Source organism: Agelaius phoeniceus, chromosome 1 (genome assembly GCF_051311805.1).
Source record: "Agelaius phoeniceus isolate bAgePho1 chromosome 1, bAgePho1.hap1, whole genome shotgun sequence".
NCBI classification, from domain to species: domain Eukaryota; kingdom Metazoa; phylum Chordata; class Aves; order Passeriformes; family Icteridae; genus Agelaius; species Agelaius phoeniceus.
In genome coordinates this window covers 65,056,129-65,078,892 of record NC_135265.1, presented here as the reverse complement: position 1 = coordinate 65,078,892, position 22,764 = coordinate 65,056,129, and positions in this window count along the sequence as shown.

The following is a 22,764-nucleotide window of genomic DNA, read 5'->3' as shown; positions in this document are numbered from 1 at the left end:
CTTATGGAGCATTGCTGATGAGATACAGTGCTATTACTGAGATAAACATCTGACTCATAGTACTTTACATGCACTCCAGCAATGAATTTACAATGCACCAATTTTTCATACAGGAAAAGTTTGCTAGAATGCATTACAAAGATATTTGTGTAGTCACACAATCATGGAATTGTTTAGGTTCAAATGGACCTTAAAGATCATCTCATTCCAGTCCCCTGGTGTGAGCAGGGACACCTTTCACTAGATCAAGCTGCTCAGAGCCCCATCCAACCTGGCCTTGAACACTTCCAGTGATGGGGCATCCACAGCTTCTCTCGGCAATCTGATCCAGTGCCTCACCACCCTCACAGTAAAGAATTTCCTACATCTGTGCTTGTTTTTCATCAGGGTGAAAAATAGATGCAATGGATTAATGAGAGCAAGGGAAGTTGCAACATATATCAAACAAAATACTATGCTTGTTGAAAGTAAACTTTTGAGTATTGACTTTTCACATTAAATATACAGGATATGTCAGATAATACTAGGATACAAACCATTTACCCCAGTGTTTTGGATTACCTAAATTTAAGGTGTTTATTTTGAGTTATCACATTTCCAAAAGCTAAAAAAGTGGAGTAGGGAGAGAAGGGAGTGTCTCCGTAGCAAACCTAAAGGGGTGAGTGGAGAGCAACACTGTTCATGTCTGTGCTTCCATGCCTGTGCCTGCTGTACAAGGTGGGAAGGACAAAGACTGCCCTGAAGTGACCTCAGGGACTTTTGACTGTGCACCCCACTCCTCCCATCACGTCCCCATTCCCTTCTCCTTCCCTTCTCCCAAGTCCAAGCCCTCACTCTTTTGCCCCCAGTCTGTGCACCCCAGCCTGTTACTGAAAACCTCCTCCTTTCCCGCCTTCCTCACAAACTCATGCTGCAGCCCCTCACTCCCCACACCAGCCCACCTCCTTTTTGCTGAGAGCTCCTCCAGCCTTGGAGGTCTCCATTTGCTGGATGTCTCACACCTCTGCCTCAGGCCCAGCTTCCCTGGGAGCCTTCTGTATTTGTCACATCCATTCAGTCTCCTCCAGCTGTTGTCAGCCAGCTGCTGTTCCTGCTGTCCTCCTCCTTTCTGTCCATGGCTAGCAGCACAAACAGGCCTCCTTCCTGATTTCAGTGCCTTACCTACAAAGTCTTGCTTGTTACAGATAGAAAGAAATCCAGGGACAAGTTGCATTTACCAAATTCCACTTGTATTATGGCCCTACTAATTTTTCAAAATTAGCACTGTATTAATACAGTATTTATTTGAAAATGGTGCTAAATAAATGCAGATTCTGTTATGCAACATATGACAGAAAATACAATGTACCATAGATTCATCACATCTGACATGGAATAACCTCCAGCAATAGGTCAAAATGGAAACACATTTGATTCTTTCTGACAGTTGGACCCAATTACCCCATGGAAAACATCCAGTTTTGAAAGAATGGGTCCAATTTGGAAGCCTGTGAAGCAATCCTTTAGAATCTGTTTGGAGTACTTTGCCAGATCACTATTTATCCAAGCCTTTTTAAACTGCCTCCAAACAGATGTAAATAACTCTTGTCTAGAGTAATATAATTTTATTGCTGAAGTAAATGAACTGAGGAGGAGACAAAGAATGCAGAGCAGAATAGAAAAGGTCAGTGTTACTCTCTCCACAGGGACAATAAAACATGGTAAAGTGGGGGCACCAAAGCAGAGGGGGAAGGGGGGGAATTGCAAGGAAGGAAGGAGGGAAGGATAGATACAACAGTACTGTCTTGCAGTAGCATGTGATTCATAAAGCAGCAGTGCATGAAGAGGAGAAAGGGTGATTCACCTGAGAAATTCACACTGCTTAGTACTGCAGCATCTCTCATTTTAGTGACTTGAAAACTTCAGAGACTTCAGAGACTTGAAAACTTTGACATTTCCATGCCACAGCCTCAGAGCTGCCCTTGGTACTGCACAGGCTTCCTCTGCAAGCAGCAAGTCTGGAAAAAAAAGACCTCATGTCTGATCGGCTGCCATGGAAATACAGCCAAAAAGTGTTTTACACCAACTCCCAGTGTCTTTTTGAAAAATGAATTGTATTTTTACAATTTAATTGAAAAAGAACTGAGGCACAGATAGATCAACTGCCTTTCCTGAACTCAAAATACAAATAAATCAGTGGCTAAGCTTTCATTAAAACCCACATACATTCTCAGCTGTGTATCCTTCCCATCTACCTTTTAAATGACCTCTAAAAGTCTATATTTTCTTAGAGTTCCCCTGAATTGGCCAAAGGGCAGCAGTGGCAGCAGCTGCTGTGGAGCAGCAGTTGGTTAGGGCTCTCCATTCCACTCTCCCATCACACCTTTCCCATGACTAGCTGCCTAAATAGGAACTTTTAAAGTCACTTTTCAAAATAAATACCTGCTATATTTCTGTGTTGGACTCTGACACTACATAACTCAAACATAATGTCTGCTGACACCTGAGCATTTCATACACACAGGAGTATCAAACCTAGTAAGTAGAGAAAAGAGAGCTACAGGAGTAACAGCATCAACTTCCAAGCAGATTGGTTGCATTTAACAAACCACAAAGCATTTCATTTTGGGGTCAGCAAGCTGCTAAGCCTAACATATGCAGATTCTATTAATTTCCATGCCTGGCTCTTGGAAAGACTGAAAGGGGAAGAGGAAGAGATACAGGATACACAGGCAGAGCTGGCTGCCCTGCTGATGAAGAGGACACAAGAAAGCTTACTCTGCAGTACCGAGCGCTCGGATGCCATCTGTCTCTCCTCCTCAGAACATCCAAGTTCTGCAGTGCTGGACAAAGAGATGGGAGGGCTCTGGGCAACCCAGCCAGCCCTGGGAATTCACTGCTGCTCCTGATCTAGAAATAAAAGGATTCACTCATCTTTCATTTGCATGCATGTCTGAGGCACAGAAAGGAGGATTTTTAGATGTTTTCCACAGAACTGATCAAATCTAGTGATAAGAGGGGAGTGTTGCTTTGCTGGATATTGAGAAGCAATAACTGATATTACATTGCAACTGATATGTGACATGCTCAGCATAGCTAAGTGTGCCATCTCCTGCTCTCAAAGATCAATCACCTCCTGGTGAAGGCTGTCCCAGGTTTATACTGAATTAAGGACACTATAAAAGTAAATCAGGCAAGGCTGGAAACTCAGGAATGCTTTTTCCAATTAAGAACACGAGAAGCAATTAGGCAAAATGCCGTTGGAATTTGGCCAGTAAAATCAAACCCTGTTTTTATAAGAAACAGCGCAGGATCCTTAAGAGCACAAATCTAATCTAAAAAAGGAGAGAAGATGGTATTACTGCTCTTTTTTTTTCCCTGTCATAGTATGAATCTTTCATTTTCCTGATTTTTGCTTATAGATTACTTAATTATATTTTCTATATTATTATAAAAACATAATCATAAACATTCAATTATACAGTTTCTTGGAAGTCAAATCCTACAATTGCCATTGCAAATGAACAGAAATATGATTTGAAGGGCTATACATTGAGAATAATTCCTTGATGGGGAAATTAGGCTTATTTTAGTGAACTGAGTACAGGTCTTATAATAAATATATTCCAACACAAATGTGAAAACTCCAAATACGAATTTGGGGACATGTTTAATTTTTATGTCTGAATTAGCCACATTTTGCTACTCTAATGATTACAAAAGCCAGACAGAAGCAAGGTGTCATTTTTTATATAGATGTAAATTTGTATTGTATTGAACATTTTTTATTTGTTTGCAAAGAAAATTTCTGTTGCATAGAGTGTAGGTGAATTTCTAAACAAAACGAAGAACAAAGCATAGTCATAATAAGCAACCTTCCCTGAAGCTTATAGGGCCACAGCTCGTTAAAAAAACCCCAAACCTATGATAACAAAGCACTGTGAAGGTGGATAAATGTTTGTTGGTAATATGAAAGGTATGAAAGCTGAACAAAGAAACCTGACAGGGTAAGATGATTTTAACTTTTAACTGTACATATAAATATATGTGTGTGTGAATGTTACTGAGAATGAAAAGAAAATATTTCTTTGGATGAGTTTACAAAGAGAAGAGCTAGAAGAAGCAATTTTCATTTTTCTTTTGTAATCTAGATGGTGTAAAATTATTCTGTCTTCACAACCTCAAGGCAAAGAAGACAGTCTGCTTCTCTAGCTATAAAAAACAATCTGTCAGATTTTTTTAAAGGAAGTCACAACTGATTTTTCATAAAATAAAATGCAAGAGGATTAGAGCTTTGTGGTGACAATGAAATCTGCTCAAAACTCTTACAGTGAAACCAGAGCTCCAGTGAGGTTGTGCTTGAGGCATTGATCCTGCAATAAATGATGTTTAGATTCTGTAGATTCGGGGCTTGAACTGTCAAATGTGTAGACCTTCTTATTCATCCAGATTGAATTTTTTTCAAAAACTCCTATATTTTAATAGAGCTAAAGGTTATCAAAGTGAAAAAAACCCACAGCACACAGACCTCCAGCATCAACTCTGTCCTCGTAGAAAAGTGGTTGCAAGGCAGATGGAAAAATATTTTTCTGAAAATACAGTTCTAAACAAACTGTGTCATGTAATGCATCCAATTTACTATTTTGCCATATTACACCCTCCTGTGTACAACCTGCATTCTTTTTGTATACTACCTATTTGCTGTAACAGGTGATTTCTGCCTCTGGGGTGATGCCTAATCATTTTTCTTTTAAAGATTTGAATATTATCAGAATCTCCCTAAAGTTTTCAAAAGCCCCAATATTAAGTTATTGGACTACTCTATAAGAAAATCAATATTGTTCTCTGAGTCTAAGGCCCACTCAGGTGCTTGTGAAAAGAATCTGATTAACTTCTAAACACTAAGCTCAGGTATCTGGGGTAGAGTCAAATTAACTGAGTTAAGGATCCAGCTTTTCTGCTTAAAATCATTCTGTAAAAGCTGGATCATAGTCTTATTTAGAGCTAACAAGCATAAATTTTGCAATTAGGGTGCAAGAAAATCTTCCAGTACCATTCACATTTGGTCATTTGTCAAAACAAACCAGAATCTGTTTCCAAATTAGTGAATACTTAAGATCAGGAATTATATGTCTGTGTTTGTTTCTTTAGTAGTTAGCATGCTGTGGAAGGTGTACAAACAATCAGTCCCAAACCTCCTGAATACAGGCAGTGCCCCACTCTCTGCCAAGTTATTCCAAGCCCCGGGTAGCAATTAATTTACCAGCGTACAGAAATTGCAGTTGTGTCAGGTGCTGGCTAGCACAGCAAGACAACACAGCTCTAGTGCAGATAAAAGAGATTCATAGCTCTCCACAGGAGCTACAGAGAGATTTTTAAAACAAGAGGAACAGCAGCCTACAACCAGCTGAAGGTCAGTTACGAAGGTGATGGAGCCAAACTCTTCTTGGTAGTTATAGACAATGTTGGAAGAGGCAACTTCCAAGTCAGTTTGGTTTAGGGATTAGGGAAAATACAGAGACATGGTGGAACCTCTGTCCTTGGAGGTTTTAAGATTTTGGCCAGGCAAGGCCATGGCTGGCAGTAATTCTGCTTCGAGGGGATTTCCAGAGGCGCCTTCAACTGGCATTTCTGGAACACAATGAAGCCACATATAAATTTCCTGTGGGCTCATTTACGTCATCTTGTGCTTTTGGAAACCCCGGGTTTACAGGATTTTAACCTTCACATTTTGTGTACGAGACTGGAGATGGGAGAAGTAGCAAAACTGACAGGAAACAATGAATACTCTTTGTGCTTACCTTGACTGGTGTTTTCCAAGGCCAAAAGAAAATTTAAATAGGTATTTTGTTATTGACTGAAAAGATGTGTCATTCATGTAATCCCCAAAGAGGCAACATTCAGCACCTTAAGCTGAATTGTATTTGGATTTTGTGCATGTATACAAAAACCTCAAAAATCAAGATAACTGGAATCTGAGGGGCAGCACCTGAGTCCATAGAACAGACTGGTGTTTCACTCTTAAAATAAAAAGTGTGTTTTCCAGATAGATGCATTACATAGATACTTCTTATTACACTCAGTTTCAACAATAGTATCTATCACTTTGCAGGTGGGGTAGGTACTGGAGAAATAGATTTGTTTTGTTGTTTGTAAATGGCATTCACCTTTTGCTTATTTAAATGGAAATTTAATCAGCTTTGCTAGAGATATATTTATAGATATTTATATATTTATATATTTATATATTGTATATATTTATATATTTTACATATTTAGATCTATATTTAGAGATATATACACTTCTATCAAAGAGAAGTTTCCACCACCTCATCAAGAATAGTGTGATAATTCTCAAAGCCCAAGCATGCAACCTGTCTTCATCTTGAAGTCATGCCTTTGAAAACAAGTATCCATTTTCAGTTACTTGCAGAAGCTTTGGTTTGGGGAAGGGAGGAAGACTGGAGGCTGACTTATTTTTCTTGCAGTCAAGTGGAAGAAGTCTCACTCCATGTTACTATAATAGAAACACAAGGAAGGAACGAGCCATGTAGAAATCTGTGGAGTTGCCTGGAGGACAGAGCTGAGTTTACAGCAGGCTGCTCACCTCTTAGCATAACAGACTGTAGCAACACCAAAAAGCAAATATCCATGCCAGACTAAGCAGAATACCAAACCTATTTACAAAGAAGAGCATGTCAAGAGCAATTTTCTTTAGAAAATTCCTTATTACTCATGGTGGTTTAAAGGCCTCCTGCACAACTTAAGGAGACAAAAAAGGAAGAGAATATGTTACAACAGAACTAGGAATTCACCTACCACACTACCTAATGTTCCACTGGAACTGAAAAGGTACTCAGTCATTTCATAAAACAAAAGTAGTATTACTTCTGGTTTCTTGTCTAGGGAAGGAGATGCAATTTACAGAACCACAGAATGTGCTAGGTTAGAAGGGACCCACCAGGATCATTGATTCCAACTCTTAACCCTGCACAGCATCATCCCCACGAGTCACACCATGTGTGACTGGGAAGAACCTTTTTCTTAATATCCTACCTAAACTTTTCCTGACACAAATTCAGGCCATCCCCTCATGACCTGTCACTGGTCACCACAGAGAACAGATCAGTGCTTGCCCTTTCTCTTCCCATCACATGGAAGTTGTAACTGCAGTGAGGTCTCCCCTGTTTCCTCCAGGCTGAACAGACCAAGTGACTTCAGCTGCTCCTTACACAGCTTCCTCAAGGCCCTTCACCATCCTCATGGTCCTCCTTTGGACTCTCCCTAGCAGCTTGATGTTCTTCTTGTACTGTGGTGACCAAAACTGCACACAATATCCAAGAAAAATAGTAAAAGATTGGGAGAGCAACTTGGCAAGGTGTCCTATCACATACTTCAGATTCCTCATTTATAGTTTATAATTTCATGAGGCCATTCAGTTTGTAATTTCCTTTCTTCCCTTTTCTATCATCAAAATGTGATAACAGAGACAGAAATAATGAATCAGAGAGAACATTTTGCCCCTAGAAATTCCCTTCCCCTGAAAGTAGAAATCATATTATTAATTTATACAGTAAAGCAGAATGAATTTATTAGGAAGGCAAATCACAGAAATATATTTTTCAATTTGTATGCATACACATTTCTATATGTATTACATATTTCATAAACTATGTGCCCATCTCAAGCACACGATGGTACCCACCTGACCTGTATTCTGGGACATCAGTGAGTTTTCCTGGCCCTGCAGCCTTGTGGTGCTCCACAGAAGTGCTGTCTACACTTGTTCTCTAAGGGAGACAAGACTACTTTTCTTTCTGCAGATAAACCAGATAAAGCAGCTCAAGCTTTCTTAAGTGTGTCTGCCATGTTCATCCAAATAACCTGAGGCATACCAGCAGACAGACTAGGCTGCATTTTCATGGCATTTTTCAGCCAGTCTAGATGCAGAAGGCAGCTGAAATGTGTGATCTCACACTCCCCTGGCACCACAGGAGATGTTGCTGCTCCCAGCTTTGCACTGGCATTGCATTAATGTGTGAGGGAGAGCAAAAAGTGATCTGGCTGGAAGCGATCTATGGGGGTTTTTCTGGAGTTTCTGGCAGAGCAGCCCCCTGATCTCATTTGCATGAGAATACATGAATGAGAGTGGGAATGTAAGGAGTCCTGGGCAAAGCACATCATGGGGCAGAGGGGTGGGTAGCAACCATCTCTTTCAGCAACAACTATGATTTAAATTATCTCAAAATAATCATGTAATCACTGTCATGCCTACTCTTTTGTGATACCTCCTCTGTGGAGTTTGGAGCACCAGCACAGGAGTGTCCTTTCTGGCTGGACAACTTCCAGGGACAGATGGCAGAAACCAGCAAAGTCCTTTACCTTCCTCCAGGCTCTTAATCTGTGGCATGCAAAGCTCATGTAGCATGCCTCAACCCCGAACTATAAGTGCTGCTATTGCCTTTAAATATTCAGTGTGGGCCAGCCAGAGACAGCACTTTTAAACACAACTGCTAGCAGGTAGGTTAGACATTCAGTGGAAGAAAACATCCTTGTTTAATTTTTGGAGATACTTCCCAGCTTTCCAGCAGGACTTTGGTTCTTAAAGACTACATATGTGGTATAAACCCTGGATTGTGCTATAAAGGAACCTAGGAATGTGACTCCCAACAAAATGTTACATTGGACTGAAGCACTGTGGGCCAGCAATACATGGTAACAGCCAAAGGGGCAAAGGAGAGATGGAAGGAAAATTTTATAACTCTACAATCTTAATACCGTGTGGCTGTGAGATGAAATGTGGTAAATCTTTATAAATCAGCCAATGGCTTAATAAGGGATAAAAATCTAAGGCTGCATTAGAAAAAATGTTTTCTGTTCTAATGTCAGCTTCCAGTTTGCATAAAACAGAACTGTAGAATATGCAATTCCATAGGAATACTTGACAACACAGAAAAGGCATAATATTCTACCCGTTGTCTGTGGGAAAAACACTACCCATAGATTAGTGTGGCCTATGCCACACTATGGCATGGTTAGAAGAGACTTTATTCATATAGATATCTAAATGGAAAGATTAAAAATTATGCAAGATCAGCACTCTCATTTGATAGAGCACTTTAAGTTGTGTCTGTTCTGTTATGTCTTTTTCTTTTTGGAAGTGTTAAATAACACTTCTTTTTTGCTTTTTGTAAAGGCCATGTAGCAGGGTAGGGGGAAAAAGAATGGATTTAAAGCATATCTTGCAAATAGTAAGCTTAATCATTTTACCACCATTATTCCTACTAGAAGGTTATTGAAGGACTTCATTGCTCTTACTATAAGGCATAGTCTTCTAATTTTCAGCCTAAATCAATATACTTTCTAAATCAGACCCAAAAATAAACTTCCAAAGTTGGTTATTTAGCTTTCTCTTTTGTTGCAAATTAACTGATTTCATTTTGCCATTTTCCTTATCAGAGTGACAATTACACAGCAACAGTTTTATTGATCCATTATCTACAGCCCTTTTCATATTAGAAGAAATACATCTCACTTGAATTTTCTTGAATAGGACCAAAACCAGCCAGTTGTTTGAACCTCTGTTCATAGTTCCTATTTTCTGAAACTCTGGTTTCTGCTGTTCTCTCTCACAGCCTCCTCAGAACAGGGTGACCTAAGCTGGCACACACCTAAACTGGCACACACCTAAACCAGCAACACACCTCCAGCCTCCAGAGGCCTCTATAGAAGGAGTGGAGCATGATAATTATCTCCATGTGGTTTTTTATGACATTTACATGCCATTTCCTGGGTTTGGCATCACATTGCTGACATCACCTGTAACATTCTAACCTTGTCTTCTGCCATGCTGTTTCTCTGCCAAGTATTTCCCAAAGTTTTTCTATGTTTCATTTCCCATCTCTTCCGTAGCTCTTTGTGCTCACCTCTCCCACAATATTTATGCTGGAGGTGACACCATAATGCATATCATCAGTCAGCCTGGCTCCTTTATTGCAGAAGAAATACGTGGTAGCTCTTCTAGGAAACACTGCTTACAGTGATTACTTACACCTGCTTGGGGGAAAAGAGAGAGGCATATGGTGGAAAAACATTGATCAACAATCATGCAATTAAACAGTGGTATGGGTCCAGCAGGCCCTTAAAGCTCTGTTGTGCTTGTAGATCACAGTCTGGAAGTGAGTGTACAGGTCTCCTGGAGAACATCACAGAAAGAAGGCAAACGGCAGTGGATTTATGACAAGAACAAATGCATGTATTTGTGCAGCACCCCACGAAACCGATGGATTGTGGCAGAACAGCAGGGCTGTAGGAGTCATTTGTGAGTGAAAAATGTGCAGAGCTGGTTTAAACCTTTCAAAGTACAAAAGGGAACAAAAATTCAAGCTCAGACATGACAGTTGCCATATGTCAGGGCTTTTTCGTATATTCTTCCTGAAAAAATACTGGGCAGGGGTGGGGGGTTGGGGTGGGGAGAACCTCTCATTTAGGCACAGATTGTCCTTATTTGCATTTACGGATGTGTGTGAAGAATTTTTTCATGTCCTTTGAACTCATAGAGTCAAGTCACCCACAGAGCAATTCTGATACTTCAGAAACCATTTGTTTTCTGTGTAGGTTCTACTGCTCGCCCCGGGAGACTGCTAAGCTCAAATCATTATCATAGCTCCCCTTCCATCTTCACTACCCTGCCAAACACGGCAAGTGGAATACACTGTAGACAGTCCAGTTCACACATTGCCAAGAGCACTTCATGAAAATTTTGAAAGTTCATCCCTGCCTGGTACCAGAGCTCCTTCTCAGGAGGTGACACTTCATAATTGTCACTTCATAATGATTGTGCTAATTGCAACAACCCCGCCTTTGTCAGCAATTCTTTTAAAGGTGACAGCATGGAGGAATGGCACGGTGTTTTCCCAAGGAAACCTGAGGTACCCCTTTCTGTAGCCAGAACAGTTCTGCCTCTGCTTGGCTTCATGCACATCATCACCCTACCCAACACTTTTTGCCCACTATAAAATGTGTCTGCATGTTATCTCAGTTTACTTGTACAAATGATCTGAAAACTTAATTTAGTAGAACTACCTAGGATAGTAAAATAAGGACCATTAGAGTAGCAGCTCTTGTGCACTACTGCTCTGGGTTTGAGAAACAGAGTCAATTATTTGATAGGGTAATGTAAAAATGAAACGGAAAACAATAAGCAAAAATTTTCTATCGCAACTATAGACACTGTATTAGTGCATCTATCAACAATTATTCAGCACAAATGACAGAACAAGTGAAATTTTCCCTGCTTATGCATAACTATTATGTTGGGTAGTTTGTATCCTTGAAACACTGGAACATATATTGGATATTCAGATTCTTCAGTGACACAGTGACATGAGTATATGCACACATATATAATTTATAAAGACATAGACAATGTTGTACTTGCAATTTATTTTTTTTTTTGCATTTGTAAAGTGTGGGTAAAACCAGCTTAAAATGTCATACCAACCAAATACGGTTTTCACTTAAAAATTCCTATGAAGTTGCTTTATTCAAAACTATTTCATTATTCTTCTGTGAACTTCACTATCTTCTGATTCTTGAAGTTAGTATTCCGCTTGAAATATAAAACATTAGGAATGAAATACAAAGCATGGGTCTCACTGAGACCCTGCATGAACTCAGGGCCAGCAAGATCACATTCCCTGAATATTCATGTCCTTGGTGGCTGTGTGTGCCTTGGTATTGAACAGCACTCACAAGTACTTGATTTGCCTCTCTCTTTAGAGCCTGTGACAGGCTGAAGACACTTGGTCATTGAAATGTCCCTTTAACTCCTTGACTTCTTGTCAGAGGACCACTGACTAATACCTTAGAAGAAAGATTTATTCTCAAAACTTTGCTTTTCATGGTACAGACTCTCCACCCATTCCTCAAGACTTGGCAAAAAACATATCCCAGGCCAGAGATTCTCAGATATACTTAGGATTTATGTACAATGACAAAATCCATATTCTCATTGGGATTTCTGCTACTGGGAGCAAATGCTGGGGAAGCTGAAAAAAGTTTTCTTATTGATTGTCAGTATGAAACTAATTTAAAGCTAGTAGTTCCAAATGTAGCAGAATATGAAACTGAACATATCAAGATTGCCACTGTTTGTGAACAGAAGCAGGAAACAAAACACTTGCTGACATCCATTAGACTACCGTGGTCACAGTGTAGCAGTGTAGCTGTTTAATGGTTTTAATGGTGCAATTTCATGGCAGCAAACTGCCCTGGTGGCAGTCCAAGGTGCCCTCCAGGATGCCTTGGGAAATGCAGGGCCTGAATGCTTCCCATGTAAAGGTGGAAGAGTGAGTGTGGGTGTGGAAGATAATCAATATGCCTTGCTCCTTCAAAGTCACCCCAGTGTTTCTCTTAAAGCAGATAATCTTTAAAGGGGAAAATTCATGTTGATTATAGCTGAATGTACACAGCCATTAAAGTACTGGAAACAAAGTTACTGGGTAAAAAGCAAAGCCCAATAAAATCCTTTTGCAAACTACAGAGTTACTAAGGTACAGTCCTGTACATCATTATGGATCTCCAAGACTTAAGAAACTGAAGGAAAACCACAAAATATTTACCTGAGTGTTATCTTTAAGAAAGAACTTTCTTCATTTTGTCATGGTAATCTTACTTCGTGTCTCCCAGAAATGCTGCTGGGTATCTTTGCGTACTCTCCATCCATTCGTTCAGCACTGGGCAGTTTATTTCCCCAGGTTTTGCCATATTCCTTAATAATCACATTTCTTCTTCTTGATTCATCCTACAAGCAACATGTTATATGAAGGGGTTTTTTCCTGTGTGGCTTCAAATCAAGAGATGCTAGGCTCAACCTGAATCTGCCAAATTATTCTTTGGATTGCCCTGTCAAGCATTGTTTAGCTGAGGCTGGATAAAATGATTTTGGGTAGGACTCACTTTCAACATGTGTCATAGTCCACAATGAAAACTCTTTTTGTAGAAGACCAATATTCAGGGAGTATTGAATCAATTGCAGTAGCTATTAGGTCAGATCACTTATTTTGACTTTGGTCCTAGATCCTGTTTCATATATGCTTTCCATAAAATCAGTGCTCTTCAGTGCCCTTTCCATGCAACACTCTTACAGCTTAAGACAGGCTATGATACTTTTGGATGTAGTAAATACAGACTCTTACAGCCTCTGATCCAGCCCTCAGACAAGGACCTAAACTCAGTCTTGTGATGTAGTACTCTATCCATAACCCAAATCACTGCACCTGCAATTGTGACTGAACTCTGCCTTACTACTATGGATAAGGACTGCTCTCTGCAAACCAGAAAATTGTAAACAAAAAAATTAACTGGAATTACAGTAATTACTTGTAGGCAAAATAACTTGCTAACCATATTGATAAGCCAGTCTTTCAGAAAGGGGCCTTATCTTGTTCTGACTACAGCCTGGCTATCTTATCTCAGAGTCCAAAACAACTGACATGAATGTTTCCTTGTATAATCCACTGCCTGGCACGTGTCTTTCACCAGACTTCAAAGTTCAGGGGCATCTTCTCTCTTTTCTCCCAGAGTGTCAATATGAAAAACTGGCTAGACCAACATCTGGTTCAAGCCACTGACCTCCCAAAGAGCTGCACTTTGAACTCTGCTGTTCATCATTCTGCCAGCTCAGAGGAGCAGCAATGCAAGACAGGCTGATGCACCAAGGGTTCTTCATTTGCACCCACATGAAGACAATAACTGCTTGTGCAGATACAAACCAGCATGGGAGCAAGAAAGGAATTATTTACCTTAAGGCTGCTGTGGATCTCGATGTCATCAATGTAGAGTTCATGGTTAACCCTCTGTGCCCATTTTCTTGCTCCCTCCAACAGTATCAGACCTGAATTATGAAAGAGTAGGGACCAGATGGATCCCATTGTTTTCACCTCTGCTTATAAACATGAGGAGGTGTAGCACACACAGTCAGCAGTACCAGGTTAAAGGTTCCTCTGTCACACACAGGACATGCTTGTACATCTGTAGCGTCATCCTGGACTTTGATGCCTGCTAGATCACTGCTGTCTTTTTCTAGAGGAAGAGTAAAATTCCACAGCAGAGTACAGGAGTCACTCTGCAAAAGCAAAATAAATCAGCAAAGGAAGAAAACATTGTTTAAAGGGTAAAGGATGGGGACACAGGATTTTTGCTGTTTGATGGATGACTTGTTTTATTTGGCTCTGCATACTGCTGGTATTTTCTCCTTCTAAAATTTATCCTGAAAATTTTTTTTCAGTAACTTTTTGACACTATCAACACCAGTAATAAAGTTTATAAAATACTAATCTTTGAATCAATTTTTCTCAGTCCCCATTATTTCTGCCAACAAGAGGGCAAAGACCAGGCTTATGAGTACAACTCTCTCAATTTTCTTACCTTTCGGAGCTTGTGAACTTTACCTCTGTTTTTTTTCCTCTGAGTTGACATAAGGGTGAGTCATATGATTCCTGTTTCTGTTTTCTTTTTCCAGCTGGTCCAGGTTTGCTGGAGATGACTCACATGAGCATAGACATGTACTTGTGGCTTGCTAAGAGGAAATTTGCAAATTAGCTGTTTCAACTTGCTCTTTTTAAAGGGAATTAATTAATTCTCCTGCCTCACAAATACATTGGGAAAGGGACAGACCAGTTTCTCTGTGTAGGTAGATCACCAAACTATGTCAAATCTTACCGAAGTTGTTAGATATCCATATAATCCTTGGCATTATTTGTGCCAGAAAGGATGCAGAGAAAAGAATTGGTGATTTTTGCGGCTGTCATAGGAGAAACTGGGACTCAATTGATGTGTAAATCCTCAATGCTACTCCTACAGTAATTGAAACAGTTAGGAAGTATCACTCTTTTAGCTGTCTCTGAATGTGCTGGACCCAAGTTTTAAGCTGACATAAATTTTTTCTTTTTGTTGGGTGCATGGTCAGTTAGATAGCAAACAAGATTTTTTTTTCTTTGTTAATGAGCTTGTCAGCATGAAAAAAGGCCTCATTTAAAAACTAAGATTTGTCTATTTGTCTCTAAAATGTATTTTTCAGTTCCGGAGGACAGAAGCATAATTTGAAAATTCTTTTTTACTTTGTCATCTTGGGACCTGCTGGCATATATTGTATTTATGGACATTTCACAGTGAATAAACTACTCATAACACTTGATTAAAAACAAAAACAAAAACAACAACAAAAAAGTCAGTATTTTGGCCAGCCTCAGTGCCACAAACTGGAGCAAAAAAACTTTCAAGGATGAAAATGCTTCTGGCATGGTCTGGGTGATGAGATATGAAAAAAAATGCCCATTTTTTGTAACGTGATGAAGTCTTTTAGGGTTTGTTGTTTTGGGGTTTCTGTTGGGACTTTTTTTTTTTTTTTTTTTGGTCAGTACAGGTCTGGTTTTTGGGAAACAAAAAGTGACTTACTAAATCATGGTTTCCCTTTCCTGCTCCCTCTTTTCTCCCCAGCTCGGGGGATTTATGACAGCTGCCTTTTAAAATTTGCTCTGTTTGGAAGTTACATATAGATCACTTGCTGGAAGTCTTTAATAATGGGAGCCACAAGAAACAAGCTTTTGAAAAATATTCACTTTATATTTGTTCTTATACAAATAAGAACAATGTTTGTTGGTTAACTTTTGTTTCAGTTGCAAATTAAATACTTTGAATTTGAATATTGAATTAAGACTGTCCAGCCTCTTGCTTCTCCCCTCTTCCATTCATACCATGCCTGTGGGAAATAATTGCCTCGTGTTCAAAATGGTGCTATCTTCAGCTACAATGACAAATTATTTTACTTATAGGAGCATACCTCACCTGGAACATGTCCAGACAGAAGTGAATGAGTGAGCAGCTATTCAATAGACTGCTTTATTCTTGCTTAGCATAAAGCTCCAATGTTGCAGTGTGATGCCATTTCCTGTTTCACCTATCCCAACCCTCTCAGGTGTGCCAACCTTTCCCATCCCCCTTTTGCCCTCCTGCTAAGAGCTGTCCATCAATCTTAACATTCCAGCAAGGGCGTCGTGTGGTTGGCAGAAGTTCAAAAGATGCCCCTCAGGTCCGGGCTCATTGGCCTGTCCAAGCATCCCTTGAGCCTTCCCCTCCTCACACCTGGTTGGCCCTCACCTGTCCCTTCCCCTCCCCCTGTCCCCGGGCTTAAAAGGAGACGGGACCATGCGGTTGGCATTCTGTTGGGAGCTGTTACAAGATTCAGAGGTCTGTCATCCTGGAATAAAACTCTGGATTAAAGCTCTACAATAGAATCCTCTCCTGTTTCTCTTCACCATCGTCTGAACCTTTTCCACCAGAGGTAAATTGAGTTTCTACTATGCCTGGATTTGTTCTGAGTGCCCAGCTGCAGCACCCAGCCAGCCAAAGGTATCTCTGGGGTGAAACACCACAGCTGCCACCTTTGGCCCAGCAGCAAGGGTCAGACGAGGCCAGGCACATCCCACCCAGAAATATTGGGATTATTATTCCATACTCCAAGGTCTCAAGATCACCAGCCAAGCCCTAGTAAAAAGAACATTATAAATTAAGTCAGGGGTTATCCCTGGCAGTCATCCCTACAGTATCTTCATGAATCATCAGCATGTTCTGGCCTAATTTCAGATTTTATAGGTCTGATGTTTTGGGACTACTTAACTTTACGCTGTCCCATTGATTGCAAATAAAATGCTGTAGCACTTCCACATGCCAGTATCCTTAAACAAGGCACTCAGAAAAATCAAGAGTACAAATATGCAACTGTCTATGAAAAACTTAACTCAAATTTCTTACCTCACAGGAATCTGTTGTATAAGCAAAACTGTGTTATTTGGGATGATATTTATCTTTTACAGATAATTGAAAAGGTTAATAAAATTGAGGTCAGTCAAAGCTTCCATCCATCCATCCATCCATCCATCCATCCATCCATCCATCCATCCATCCATCCATCCATCCACTCACCCACCTGCCTCTCTGCCTTGACAACATATGAACCTGCTGGGCAATTTCAACCCAGTTTCACAGAAGGTCAGTGATGTCAAAGACAATTAATACTATGCAGATTTGGCACACTTGGGTAGAGCTGGGGACCTGGAATGGGCTCAGACACAACATGCAGACATTTGCTTAGGCAAATAGGGAAGTTACAGAAGTAGGGGAAGGAGTTTAAGGAATGAATGGCTGGAAACCATGGGAAAACAGTTTTTTATTGGTTCTGTGGTTCAAGAAAATATTTTTCTATGGACTTCCATATCTTCAGGTTTTTTAGGCAGGGCCCCTGTTTGTTTGTTTGTTTGTTTGTTTTATTATTCTCCTTCACTATACAACCCTAATAAACTCCCAGAGAATGTTTAGGCAAAAAAGGAATTGGTGGTGTCTTTAAAGACTGTACAAGAACATACATCAGCAAGAAAGGTATGGATAGCAAATTATACCTGCACAAGACTGACTTAATTCTGCCATTTCTTCCCTTATATGTGTTTGATGCTTGAACCTCAGAAACCATGCTTTTAACAGTGTGTTTTGCAAATCTGACCTTTACACATACTGGGAGCTGCAGGACTATGAAAGTGTGCAAAGCATTTCTGACTGCAGCTTCATTCCTGCAACTGAGAGTCTGAAATACAGAATTCTTGGCATTGTCTTATTAGTGAATTGCTAAATTTGGCTGATTTTAAATTCACAGTTCAACCATGTTCATAGAGAGCAGAAAAAAATTACTGAATCCACTTTCAGAAAAGCCCAAATGATAGCAAGGCATGTGAAGTACAACAGCTTTTTTGTGTTGATGCAGCTGGGTCCTGAGTTTGAGAACTTATTTATTTTATGGATTTCAAATAACACTATTAATGCCTTACATCTTGACAGAATTTAACAGACAGGGGTTCATTCATTCCAACAGACTGGCTTATGGATACCAAAAGGGTAAAAACTTTATTTATGCAATTTTTTCTCCAGTATTCCTTGTTCTTACAGGAAAAAATATGATAGTTATAAATATATCATTTCTTAATTCAGGAACTGGGAGATAATTGACTGAAGAGAAAGTCACATAAGGTACCTGTAGTTAATCAATGTTAAAATATATGAGCCCAGTGGGAATTACAGGTCTGTAAGCAGGAGGGAAACCTCCAAGCTGCACATGCTAAATACACTTGTATGACAGCAGCTGCTAACTGCACAAACGTTTGTGTTTGCCATTCTCTTCATATATGGCTATGCACACCTCGTCATCTACAGCCATTAATTAGGGAAAAAGTCATCCTGAGGAAAGATTTCTGAAGTCCTGGATCAATGTTCCAGACAAACACAGACAGTCCCAGCTCTCTCAGGCTGTGATGCTCTGGGCTTACAGGGTCCAGGTCACTGTGACAAATTTGACATATGCTAATGCAGGTCTGGAAGTCTAAGGTAGAAATTTGCATCTGTGCATGACTTGGGTAGGAATTAAAATAATACCAAGAGGATAACACAGAGAAAAGAAGGAGTAATATGCTGGTGCAGGAAAGATCCAAGTAGATCTAGTATAACATCTAGGATATATTGGTGGTGCTTTATTGACTGCAGGGATTAATTTACTAAAAATCCTTTTGAGTCCTAACTTGTGGCTGAGGGATTTGAGTCAATTTGCTGACAGAAAGCATGACAAACAACATCATTTAATGGCAACAGAATCAGGCGTGTCTTGGAGATTTGGTGTCATCCATGGTCTTGCATTGTGGGATCTAGCTAGGAAAGGCTGGTTTGAAAAGCATGCTAAGCATCACCCAGGACTTTTTGCTTAAAGTTTTCCAGCAAATCTGGTCTTGTCCCCTGCAACCAGGAGCCCCACTCAGAAGTTATTTTCCTCTTCTGGAAAATAAGGTTTGGCTGCTCTGTTTGTCCACTTGCAGAAACCAGCATAACATGGGAGGGAATCATACAGGAAATGAAGACGTTTCCTGATTTGCTTAAGGAGAAGAAAGCGTAGAGGGAATAATTGACAAAAGAAAGGAGAAGTTGTGAATGGAAGAGACATATCAAGGCATTCAAACATTTGATGGTTTTAACCCTATGTGAAATTTCAGATGGAGATTTGAAAGCAAGAGAGCCTGCTACCTGCATCCAGGTCAGTACTTCATCATTTCTAATGAGGTGGGGTCATGGAACTAGACAGAAACTGGCTGCTCCTCCATGGAATCTAACAACCAAGCAAAATCCACAGGAGTTCCTTACAGTTCATAAATACAGCTAGGCTACAAACCATGATTTAAAGGCCTTTGAAATCCTGATTATCCAGGCATCTCCTGTGATAAATTGCCACACAATTTAATTATCTTCTGCAGTATCAATTTAGTGTGATCCCTTGAGACATGTCATTGAACTCCTGTCTTCATACTGAGCAAATGGATCTGTCACATCCTCTTCAGCCCTTTGGACACAGAGGAGAGGCACCTTCAGCTGTCACATGCCCCACTGAAGTGCCAGACACCAGCAGTCAGCTTTGGCAGCTTGTCCTTGATACTGTTTGTTTTTTTTTCATCTGCCAGCTGTGAGTCCTGTGTCCCACTGAAGAGCAGAAACCAAGAGACAGGGAGCAGAGGGAAACCTCCAGGAGGACTCTTGCACTGCCTGCTCTTTGCCTTCTTCCTTGGTGCCTACTCCTGTCCCTGCCTGGAAAAGTTTCCAAAGGGAGAACACTTCCACCTCCTTGCCTTGTACAACCCAATGGTGGTTATGGAAAGAATCTAGGAAAGCATTCAAAGATACTTTCACTTAAGCAAGGCTTCATTCCCACACATTTCACAGGGACCAGGCTCCTTTTTTTTTTGATCCCACAGTGCAGCTGCATACCTGGTATGCAACAGCCTCCTTAAATTGTGTGATGACAGGAGCTTACAAAGTTTTGTGTAAGCCCATAAGAATAGCATATGAAGGTGGCATTGAAGATTAAAGCAATGCTGAACAAAAAATATCCAAACCCCACACCGGCCCTTAGCTTGCAACAGACCAAGGAAAAACTATAAGGTGAACATACTCAACAACAAAATGCCTGGGATTATGAATCCAGAAGAGTGAATGAGAAACCTCAAAGTTTTCTTTTGTGGAGAGGTTTATGAAGAAACCTTACCTCTGAGCAGGCCAAATTTCACAACAGCTTGGCTCCAGACCTGATGCTGTGGCTCAGACTTATCTTTGCTTATTGCAGGGTGTTGTTCTGAGAGAAGAATTCTGCTTTTCTGAGGTCCCTGCCAAACTCAAGGTTATCCTTTAATCTTGCAGTGCAGGTTAATTCTGCCTGGCTGGAGGGTAGTGCCCCAGTGCACAGCAGGTGCCCTGCATGTATGCTTGCTTCAGATATAAAAGTTGCTCAGACTCCTGCTGGGTTTTTAAGAAAACCTGATCCTCCTTATAAGGGAAGCAAAGCTAACACTTGCTGGAGAAATCATTATTAACAACCAAGGTCAGCAGGAGCTCAACAAAAGAATTTTCACCTTTCCAAAATTCAAATGCCAGATCCCTGGAAACAAATGAACAACACTCAAGGAAGTGATGCTGAGCAAGCTATCCAGCAGCTCTGGGACTGGAGCAAGCAGATGGATACAAGGAGATGGGTGCATTAGATCTGCAAGGTCAGCACTGCCCTGTCCTCTTGCTTGATTTAATTCCTGTAAGGGAAGTCTTTCTCCTTGTACAGTTTTAAAGACAATGTCTTTTTCACTATATTATTATTAGCATTACAAATAATATCTCAAAAGACCATCTCACCCAAGCCCTGTCTTACACAGCTTTCAGAAAATTATTGAAGTTTGCTATGTTCCATCATAGCAAACCATCAGTATGGTTTCAGTACTGTTCCATCAATATGAAGCACAGCTTGCTCAAGTGCACGAAGAGTACGGCAAGGAGAAAAATCATTTATGTGAGGGAAGCAGTCAATTACTGCATTGATGTGTGCTGCTTTATAGGCTTTTCACTGCCAATCAGTGTCACAGCTTTCCAACCCTTTTTACAAACCAGTGCACATCATTTCATGCAGTTCAACTGATTTTAGCCGGGCAGCAGTCTGTAAATAAAGCTGTCCCTTGTCAAACAGTTAACTCCTTTCCCTTTGCACATCACCTCTGAATATTCCCAGAGAAACCAGCCACCAGCAGTGATTATTGGCCCAGACAGGCACCAGAAGGCAATCTGACCATCTCCATTTCATGTCAAAATGCAGCTGAAGAAGAAGCTGGGAGCTATCTCAAAGCAGAGCAAGGTTCACAGTATCCTCCTCTGGAGCCTTGGGGCAGGAGGTAAACTCTGATTACTCGGTGCAAAGTTGAGTTAGTTTGAAATGTCTGGACTGCAGAGGGATGGGGGCTGTGGGTTTAGTGTGATGAGGGGTTCTGTTTCAGTTTTGGTGGTTTTTTTTATTTTTTAAAGTAGCAAAGCAAGGACCAATATGATGTGAAAAAAGCAACAGTCTCATCACACTGGCATTATCTGTCCTTTGTTGACATTTTGTCTTCCTCTTGGTTTTAGCAAATGTTCCTGTTCAGCTAATAAAGACATAACCATGTAAGCCCTCCCCACTTGCAGTCAGAGCTCTTGAAGCTCTGCAAACACCTCCTGTTGCACCAGAGACTTCTGTTTATGCATCCTGACACAGGCTCTGGCAAAGGCTGTGCTAGAAACAGGAGATTGTTATGTCCCTCAGACACAGAAAAAAAAAATAAAAGCAACGTTCAACCGGGGCATCCTCGAGAGGATCTTGCTTGAGTGAAATGGTGCTGGAAACTCCTAAAAGCTTTGCAATGTCCTACCCAGCTGGGAAATGCACTCACTGCTCAGGAGACAACTTAGTTCATTCATGCTGTACTGCAACATTCATATTTTTCCAGCTCAGTGACTCTGATATGCAGACATGGGTAGAGACAGAGTTGAGAAGAAAGACATTTCAGCTTTTTCCTCCAGGCTTTATGCTCTAAGACAACATTATTCAGTGATTAGGTTACTGGTCTCCAGACCCAGCTGTTATTTTTGAATCTGCCCTTTTCCAGGTTTCTGATATCAACCAGTTACTAAAATTCAACATACCTCACTTTCCTCAACTATAAAATGGGAGTGAAAACCACTTTTAAATCTAAAAGCAAAATATTTTTGAAATGCTGGGTGTTTACCTATCAATGGCTCTGTGGGAAGATAAACTATGCCCATTTCACAGGCTATTACCTTGTATTTGGACCTGTCCTCTCTCCAAATTCAAAACAGAAGGTTGTGACTGGGTAAATAGTTTTTATTGCATCCACCAGGAAACCTACTATCAACACTTCTATTTAGCTGTTTCGATCCAAACCATCAAAAGCTTTATCCTGTAGGTCTGGACTTGGAGTTATCCAACAAACAACAGATTTATTTCTTCCTTCAAGTAACTCCACATAGAAGCATGTCCTTAAGTTCACATCTTTCACTGAAATTAATCAACAGTATAGGATCAGGGCCTAGTAAACTGCTTTAGAGATGCTTCATAAATTGATTTGCTCTGGCAAAAAGTTATTTGATTTAATACAGAGAAATGTCCTGTCCCATCTCAATTCACACAGTTCCAAAGGGATGTCACAAGAAAATATTGTCCTCCTTGGAAGAGAAATAGAAAACATAATTCATTTTATTTCTTTCTAGTTAGAAACCAGTTTCTGCCTCTGACTCAAATTTTTCCTGGACTCTACAGGGAGAGTCAATTGAAGCATAGGCTCACCTCTGGAATGTGAGCAGAAATATCCTTGGAAAGGGAAT